The sequence below is a fragment of the Anopheles gambiae genome, chromosome X (assembly GCF_943734735.2).
Source record: "Anopheles gambiae chromosome X, idAnoGambNW_F1_1, whole genome shotgun sequence".
Lineage (NCBI taxonomy): Eukaryota > Metazoa > Arthropoda > Insecta > Diptera > Culicidae > Anopheles > Anopheles gambiae.
In genome coordinates, this window is record NC_064600.1 from 27092770 (window position 1) to 27102725 (window position 9956).

Genomic DNA, 9956 nt, shown 5'->3' on the forward strand with positions numbered 1-9956 from the left:
CTCATCTTGCTAAACACAAGTTGTCCCGCTAAGCAGGGCAAACTAAGTGACGGGCACCCGTGAGGACACCCGCCACTCCTAACGTCAGGTGCGCCCGGAGGCACACTACTGACAGCGTTCTAGTTAGCTTGACTGAGTCGCGTTCGTTATCGGAATTAACCAGACAAATCATTCCACGAACTAAGAACGGCCATGCACCACTACCCTTAAGTTTGAGAAAGAGCTACCAATCTGTCTTACCTCAATAAGTTCGGACCTGGTAAGTTTTCCCGTGTTGAGTCAAATTAAGCCGCAAGCTCCACTTCTTTTTTAAATTCCTTGGGTTTTCTTTATTGTTGTTATCTTACAGGGTTTCCCACGATTTATTGGTCAGTTCCCATGATTTTTTGGTGCGTTCCCACGATTTTTTGGTTGTATCCCATAGATTTTTGGTTCGATCCTATAATTTATTGGTATTTTCCGATTGGATATCAATACAATTAGACCAAAAAATTCTGGGAAACGACCAAAAAATCGTGGGAACGCACCAAAAAAATATGGGAATCCACCAAAAATTGATGGGAACCAACCAATATATCGTGGGAAACCCTGTATTAATAGCCCAGAAAACCCGCTCCTACCAGCGGGGGGTTACCACTAACGGACTTCCCCCCGCCGGGAATTCCGCCCATTGGGCCTTGCTCTTTATTTTAAATGAACTGGATGAAATCCCTCAGTTTTAATATTTCCCCTTTTCTTTTTTCTTTTTTTTCCCACAATGCATGCGTGCTGTACCGTTAGCCTTAAGCATTTTTCTTGTCCAAGCGGGTGTCTCCAAATCAAGTATCAATTACTTTCAGCGTGCCGAAGTGTTCGCCGATGTGACGGCAGCACGCTCGTCCTCCGTTAGGCCCGCTCTCCTTTCGGCCAACTGAGAGCTCGGCAGCTCGTCCCACGGGGGAGGCTGAGCCTCGACCTCCGCTTGCCGTTGCTCCAGCCGCCGTAGTCGCTCCTTCTGTCGCCGGTTGAGCCGCCTCCGCTCCAGCTCCGCTGAGGATGGTGGAATTCGCCTACGCCTCTGTCGACCCTGTGGGATGTCTCCCAGCTCTCCGGCCCGACGCCTTCTCCGGTACTGGAGCTGCATGAAGTTGCGCCGAAGACGCCGCATCTCCAATGTGCGTGGGGAGGGAGGCAATCCCCGGCTGCGCGGGGGGATTGTTGGCGCTGGAGGACTGGCCTCCTCCTCCTCGACCTCCCCTGTCGGCTCCACTGCGTCATTCACCGCTGCGTCGTTGGCCGCTGCGCGTGCCATGATTGCCGGAACGACCTCGTTCTCGCCGAGCCGCTCCTGCCGACGCCGCTGCCGCATTCGCCGGGCGCTGCGGTTGCGCACCTCTCGTCACCTTAGCAGTCTCCGCTCTGCCTCCGCCATGTCCTCGGGCGGGCTGGATGCTGCATCTGGCTGAGCAGCCTCAGCGACTGCCAAGGTAAGCTGCTCCTGCCGCCAGTACTCCTGCAGCACGGAGAGGATCCGCCGAGCCGCTTGCTGGATGCGGTCCCACGACTCCGCGCTCTCCAGCAGACGACTGCCGAGGTTGTCCTCGTCGACGCCGTGCAGTAACTCCACCCGAACATCTGCGAAGCGGGGACACTCGAAGAGTACGTGGGCCACCGACTCGACCGACCCTGCGCACCTGGGACAGTCCGGGGACGGAGCGAACCCGAACATGTGCAGGAATTCGTGGACGAAGGCGTGTCCACTCAATACTTGCGAGAGGTAGAAGTCCACCTCCCCGTGCTTCCGTCCCGTCCACAGGCGCACGTCTGGCACTTGTCGGTCCCAACGTAAGTAGCGGCTGGTGTTATGCGCCGCCTCGTCGTCCCACTGTTGCTGCCACAACTGCAGCGATGACTCCTTTTCCTCCTGGCGAATCGCCTCTCGACTGCTGTCCGGGCTTAACTGCATTCGGTTGTAGCAGCGGGCGTCTTCCTTCACCAGGAGGTGGTAGGGCAGTTCTCCGGCTAAAACCACCGCTACCTCGCAGCTCGTGGAGTGGAAAGCGCTCGTGATGCCCTGGGCCAGGGGGCGCTGCAAGCGATCCAATATCCGCCTGCACCACTGTAGGTCCGAGGCTTCCGCCCAGACGGGTGCGCCGTAGCGGATAATGGACGCGGCCACTGCGGCGAGCAGCTTCCGCTTGCTTACTTGGGGGCCGCTGTGGTTGCGCATGACGCCACGCAATGCTCGCACCACACGGAGGGCCTTGTCCGCGACCATCTCAACTTGTGGGCGCCACGACAGGTGGTCGTGTAGCATGACCCCCAAGTAGCGGATCGACCGCTTCGAGCGCACTTCCACTCCACAGATGTTCACCGTAATGTTTTTATAACCGCTGCGCTTGCTCGACACCATCAGCAGCTCCGTCTTCTCCGGCGCCAGGGAGAGATGGTGCTGCACCATCCAGCTGTTGACTGCTGCCACTGCTTCCTCCGCAATCGCTGCTGCGTGCTGCGGTGTTGTCCCCGCTGCCAGGATCGCAAGATCATCGGCGAATCCCACGATGGAGGCGCCCTCAGGGAGCTCTACGGCTAGCACGCCGTCGTACATAATGTTCCACAATGTGGGGCCCAATATGGACCCCTGTGGAACACCTGCCGATACTCGGCGGGTAACCGGCCCGTTCGCCGTGTCGTACAAGAGCTCCCTGTCGGCGAAGTAGTCCTGCAGTATGCGGCACAACTGCACGGGGACTCCCTTCGCCTGGAGCGCCTCGGCGATGCTCTGCCAGCTAGCCGTGTTGAACGCGTTACGGACGTCCAAGGCCACAACCATGAGGCAGCGCCGGTCACGGTTGTTCGTCCTGCCAAAGGACTTCGCCCTTCGTCCCGCGTCCACGACTTGCTGTATGGCCTGCAGAGTCGATCGCCCTCGCCGGAATCCGAACTGCTGCTCAGACAGTTGCGGACTCTCTGGATCCTCGATATATTCGTTGAGCCAGTTCAACAGCAGCCGCTCCAAAGCCTTGCCCGTATTATCGAGCAGGCAAATCGGGTGGAAGGACGACGGCTCGCCCGGTGATTTGCCTGGCTTTGGCAGGAGCACCAGTCGCTGCTTTTTCCACGGCTGCGGAAAGCAGGACGTGTCCAGGCACTCCTGAAACACCCGACGGAAGGGCTCCGGTTGCTGTCTGAGAGCAACCGTAAGGGCGGCGTTCGGTACTCCATCAAGCCCAGGAGCCTTCCGCGGGTGCATGCTGGCTGCTATATTCTCCAGCTCGGTCAGGCCGATCGATCGAAGCAGCGCCATGTTGCCAACTCCGAGATCAGGCCACTCTACCGGCGGATGAACCGGGTACAAGGCGTCGACAGTTCGCCGCAGTTCTGCTGGATCGCGTTCCGGGGCTGAGCGGACCGCCTGGAACCAGTGGAAGACTTTTCGGAAAAAGTTTCCGGTTTCGTCCTCCCTGATCGACAGCAAGAACCGGTCGAACGCCTCGTTCTTACTCGAACGAATAGCCTTCCGAAGGCTCTCTCTGGCAGCTAAGAGTTCCGTTTGGAGCTGCTCTTCCGGCGGGATGGTCCTCATCACCATCTTCTCCTTTCTGGAGAGGTTGTCTATCATTGTCTGGATCGCCGGAGTCCACCAGTAAGCTGGCCGACCTGTGTGGTCCTGCGTTGGGAAGACCCGCGACATCGTCTCGTCGCAGACGCTGGTCAGCGCCGTCATAGCCAGCGCTTTCCCGAAAAGCTGGGAGTCAAACTGACTGGTCTTCCAGCGCGTACCGGCGTTGCTTACACGGGCCGGGCGCTGTCCACGCCGTGCTGCCCGATCCCTCGTTATTGGTGGACTCACGCCAACTTCGTACCGGACGTATCGGTGATCACTCAGCGTTGCCACGTCAGGCACACGCCAGCCTCGGGCGCTGTCATCGCGTGGGTCGAGGCGGCTGATCACACTGCTGGCGAATGTTACGTCCAGTCGGCTGGGCGGGAACCGAGTTGTGTCCGCTCGGTTCCCCTTGAACGTAGGTAGGCAGTCCGCCTTGTTCAGAAGCACCAGCCCGAGGTTGTCCGCCAACTGGAGAAGCTCCAAGCCCTTCGGGCAAGTCCTGCTGCTTCCCCAGTCGAGGTGCATGGCGTTGAAATCGCCAGCCAGGAGAACCCGGCTGCACCCGCGGACGATCAGGTCAATCTTCTCCATAATGCTCCGGAACTCCGGAACTCCTGTCTGCGACGACACGTAGCAGCTCACAATTGTTGTTCCTCCCACGTCGGCAGCAACCACACCGAGGGTCTGACGGTGCCTGATACGCTGTATCGGCAGCCGGTTGCCGTTGACGACGATGGCAACCGTCTTACTCTCGTCCGTCACCCAATTGCCGTTGTTGCGCGATACGCAATAGGGCTCGGACAAGAGCAGAACGTCGAGACCCTCGGTGGTCATCACGTGTAACGCAAGATCCTGCGCGTTCTCACAATGATTCGAGTTGAACTGGAGGATGTTCAACATTGTGGCGGCGATCCTTGGCACATGGGGGCGGCGATGCGATGTGGGCCGCCGCAGATAATACACTTCGGGTCCGAAGTGCAAGACGCTGCGCAATGATCCGCGGCTCCGCAGCGCAGGCAAAGGCTGGATCGATCCTCGCCAGCGCAGTCTGCTGTGGTGTGGCCTCGTTCTAGGCAGCGGAAACAGCGAACCGCGCTTCGCTGCTGTTTCGGGGCGCTGCGCACCAGGCGCGCCGAATATCCAACCAAGATGCGTTTTTCGGTTAGGAAGTCCGCATCTCGCCGCGGTAGCCGCACACGGGCTCGCTGCGTACCGTCACGACGTTCCCATATTGATATGGTTACCGCCACCGCTGAACGCTCTAACGCACGCACCAGACCACGCTCCACATCTTCCTTCTTAGCCAGCATGTCTATGACCGTGATTAAGACTTCGGCCATCTCTGTTACGATTTGGCCGGTGCCCAAGTCACTAACTTCTTCTTGGATGCGCTGCACTAGCGCAGCGGCGTCTGCATCTCTCTTCAGCTCCAGACGGAGGAAGTCTTGGGTCGTACGGTAGCCCTGGTGGACTCCCTTGTTCTCCTCCTGTGGGCGCGGGTTCAGGCGTTTTTTTTCGAAAAGTGCCTTGTAGGATATTCCCTCGGCTGGGTCAAAGATAATTTGGTCCGGTCGTTGGCGCGCTGGACGTGGTTGTTCATGCCGCAGCTGTTCTCGGCGCTGCGCCTGTGTAGCATTTGACCGCTGCTGGTGTTGTTGCTGCTGGTGCTGTTGCTGCTGCCCACGCTGTTGCTGCTGTTGCGTGCCAGCGACCGCCTGTCGCTGTGGCTGTCGCTGCTGCTGCTGCTGCTGCTGCTGCTGCTGCTGCTGCTGATGTTGTCGCTGCTGCTGCTGCTGCTGCTGGGGGGGCTGCCGGGGCTTCCCCTTGGCCATACCGCGGTATTTGCGGCGAACAACATCGGCGAAGATAAGCTGCTCCAACTGCTGGTTGTTTTCCCCCGTCGACTCCTGGGGGGGCCGCAAAGATACCGCCGCCATCATAGATGGGCCATGTTGCGGTTGCTGCTGTTGCTGCAGGCCGCGTTGCCACGAGAGCTCCCGGCGCAGTTGCTGCCCCAGGTCCCGGATCCTGGCCTGCAGAGCGTCCGCCAACTGCTTTTGCAGGCCCTCCACTGTGGCCTGGAGACATGCCACCGTCTTTAGCAGTTCGGCCTTTTCGGCCTTCTCCGCCTGCAACATATTGTGCAGACGAATCTCGCTTTCCTCATTTGTCCGTGTAGCCAGGGACGTTCGCCCAGTGTCGATCTTGGAAGACGTTGCAGTCTTTTTCGGGACTGCCCCCAAGCTACAGTCCACAGACGTCAGCCGTGGTCTTAAATTGCGTTCCATGCTTCTTAATGTTTCGCAACCATTAATTTCGCTGAGCGTGCTTTTTTATTTTAAGGCCGGTCGCCCAGGCTTGGGCTTCCAGCTTGCATTATCCAATTGCAGATGGCAGCGATTTCTTCTTGTCCTAGCCGAAGATAGATGGCACCACGCAACCCCGTCGATGGTTTTTGTCTTGGCTGATCTTATTGCCAACAGATGGCGTGACCCGTTATCGTTTTCGGCATATGTGGCGACACGTTGGCTGGTTCGTGTCTTCGCTAATCGAGGAACGAAACCTCTGTCCCACCGCTACAGCTTGAACGTGCCGCTGCCAAAATTCGCTGTTGTGTGCCGCTGTATTTCCTCCGATAACCGGTAACCGCCATTTCAAATTTTTCTGAGCACGTGTGCCCGACACTTCAACACTTCAATAATGCACCATAAACTGGCAGAAACGTGTGTCCATGCACTTTTGAATCCACACTACACTCTAAACGGTGGTCTTCCGCTTCGCCGTGTAACTTTCCACTCACTTGGCCGTTAATTTTAAAACCGGCCCCGAAAAGTTCACCAACGGCCGGTTTTGAAATAAAAGGTCGGAAATATTTCGAACACTTCACCACGACTTCACTTTCAACGCCTTTTTTGAAAAAATCTTGAAAACTTTCACGAAATTTTTTTTCTTCCACTACACTTTCAACGGACCTTTTGAACTAGTTCTTGAAATGTTTCACAGTATCGATCTGACATTTCGACGACGGCAAAAATGGCGGCGCCGAATGGTGTCAGGACGTGTCACTTTGAACAAACTGGCCCAACCCGAAAATTATAAATTTTCACGGGCCGTCGCCATTTTACCAACGCCATAAATTCCAAATTCAAAAACTTTTCTATGCACTTTAAAACATTTTCCGCTTGATATTTCTTCACGGGAAAACCGTCACTGTACATATCTCGGCGAGATCTATCACCTTATCACTTTTAATTTCCGAAATATATAAAGTACACCTGTGTTTTTGGAGCACAAAGTTTTCCCCATACCAACGTATGGTGTGACGTCATGGAATTATTAAATCAATTTTCTATCGTCTATTTCCACTTATTTTGAACTGAATTTCACACACACAGTTTCGCTTTGCACTCATCTACAAGAATATGCACAATTTGTTAGATTTTATTGCATTTTACATGCACTTTTTTAACTTTCACCCGGAGCTACGTGGAGGCACGTCTGCTCGCATTGAAGTGTCACACGCCACTGCAAGCTCCACTTCTTGTGGTGCCCTTCCATCAATTCCTTTAAGTTTCAACTTTGCAACCATACTTCCCCCGGAACCCGATTTTGGTTTCCCGGAAGCTACTGAGAGCACCGAAGGTAGGTAGCGTCTCCCAATTGCTAATTGGCATCGTTTACGGTTAGAACTAGGGCGGTATCTAATCGCCTTCGATCCTCTAACTTTCGTTCTTGATTAATGAAAGCATCCTTGGCAAACGCTTTCGCTTCTGTGGGTCCTACGACGGTCTACGAATTTCACCTCTCGCGCCGTAATACCAATGCCCCCGACTACTTCTGTTAATCATTACCTCTTGGTCTATTACAAACCAACGAAACCACTCAGACCGAGGTCATGTTCCATTATTCCATGCAAAATTATTCTCGGCCAACGCCGGCCCCGGAGGACCGGACGCTTTGAGCTAGCCTGCTTTGAGCACTCTAATTTGTTCAAGGTAAACGAGAGTTCCCGGGCACCATGAAGCTGGGTCGAACAAGACCTTGACCGACGAGGTCGCGGCGACAAGTCCTGACCCGTCACGGAGTAGAACGCCCAGGTACACCATTGTGAGTCGCAGCCGCGAGCGCGTACACGGACGGTCCCAACCGAGAGGCCGGGCGCCCGCGACGGACGCGAGTCTGGACGGGGTATCAACTTCGAACGTTTTAACCGCAACAACTTTAATATACGCTAGTGGAGCTGGAATTACCGCGGCTGCTGGCACCAGACTTGCCCTCCACTTGATCCTTGCAAAAGGATTTATGCTCAACTCATTCCAATTATGGACCATCGTTAGAGAGGTCCATATTGTTATTTCTAGTCACTACCTCCCCGAGCCGGGATTGGGTAATTTACGCGCCTGCTGCCTTCCTTGGATGTGGTAGCCATTTCTCAGGCTCCCTCTCCGGAATCGAACCATGATTCCCCGTTACCCGTCGCAACCATGGTAGTCCTCTACACTACCATCAATAGTTGATAGGGCAGACATTTGAAAGATCTGTCGTCAGTCGCAAGCGACCGTACGATCGGCATCCTTATCCAGATTTCAACTCAAAGCGCCCGGAGGCGATTGGTTTAACTAATAAGTGCACCAGTTCCGCCGACCCGGAGGCCAACAGTCCCGGCATAATGCATGTATTAGCTCTGGCTTTTCCACAGTTATCCAAGTAACTGTTTGGATGAGGATCTTGTAAATTATAGCTGTTATGCTGAGCCTTATGCGGTTTCACTTTCTAGGAAGCTTGTACTTAGACATGCATGGCTTAACCTTTGAGACGAGGGTATATCACTGGTAGGATCAACTAGAATTCGAGTCAATTGCTTGAACACGAACTACACTCTTGATCACGCAAGGCGCAAGTCCCCCGTGACCACCGAGAATTGTTCTGTGACGCCGGAGCGTCGTTGGCGCCATTCGATAGACTGCACAAGCAGGCAACGTCGGATGCATTGCACACGGCTAGCGGATCTCTCTGCACTGCGTCGGGTGTCCCAACGTCTGTCTGGAGACATTGCTAGGCCGGTACGGCACTCTGCGCACTCTTGCTTGGCCTCTTCGAGCGACGGGCCCCTAAGCGGGGTTGTATGCCGGTAAGACACATCGACTGGTACATTGCACGCACTACTATCGTGGCATAACCTCACTCAGCGTGAGGTGTTCGAAATGCTAATCTACGAGCCATTGTTGGCCTCGGTCTGCAACTATATTAGTGTGAATCAACATGGTTTTGTACCCAGGCGATCTACAACGACTAATCTACTAGAAATTGTTAGCAAATGTCATAAATCTATCGATAACGGTTTACAACTAGATGCTATTTATACGGATATCAAGGCAGCATTCGACAGTGTATTGCACTCCATCTTGCTAGCGAAACTCGACTTACTTTGTCTCCCAAACCCTATGATAATGTGGCTTAGATCGTACCTTACAGATCATCAATATTTTGTGAAGTTAGGCCCGTACATGTCAAGTCCAGTGCATGTATCTTCCGGCTGATAATCATCTACTGTACGCAGATGACGCGAAAATTTTTCGTGTTATTCGTGAACCAGAAGACCACGCCCGACTGCAAACTTCCTTGCATGAGTTCCAGTGTTGGTGCAACCGTAATGCTTTATCCCTATGCACACATAAATGTGAAGTCATCACTTTCAGTCGTTCTCGCTGCCCATCATTGTATGAATATGCGCTTGATGGACAGTCCTTGGTGTGAAAACTATGTGTTAAGGATCTAGGTGTTTTGCTCGATACAAATCTATCATTTAAGGATCAGCTGGATCACGTAGTAGCCACCAGCAATAGAATGCTAGGACTAGTTATCAATATGACTCGCGAGCTTAATGATATACCATGCACCAAGGCGCTCTATTGCTCACTTATCCGGTCGTTGATGGAATATGCAAATATCGTATGGTGGCCAACTGCAGCGCGTCCGTTAGCTCGATTGGAATCAATCCAGCGCAAAATTTCACGATTTGCACTTCGCTCATGGAACCAAAGGCTCAATTACCGGACTAGGTGTTTACTACTCGGGCTACCCACCCTAAGTGAGCGAATACGAAAAGCCAGGTTGTCGTTCATCACGGGACTTCTCGACGGCCGTATTGACTCTCCGTCACTACTGGCTGCCATCAACCTGTACGTTCCTGCCAGGCCGCTTCGGATTCGGGCAATGTTGGCCCTCGACGACCGTAAAACGCAATTTGGCTCCTCTGGCCCATTTCTACTTATGTGCCGTGCTTTCAACGCAATCAGCGACGCTTTTGAGCCGAGGATTTTGCCAACTGAGTTTAATGATCGTGTTTCTGTGTTAAATTTGTTTC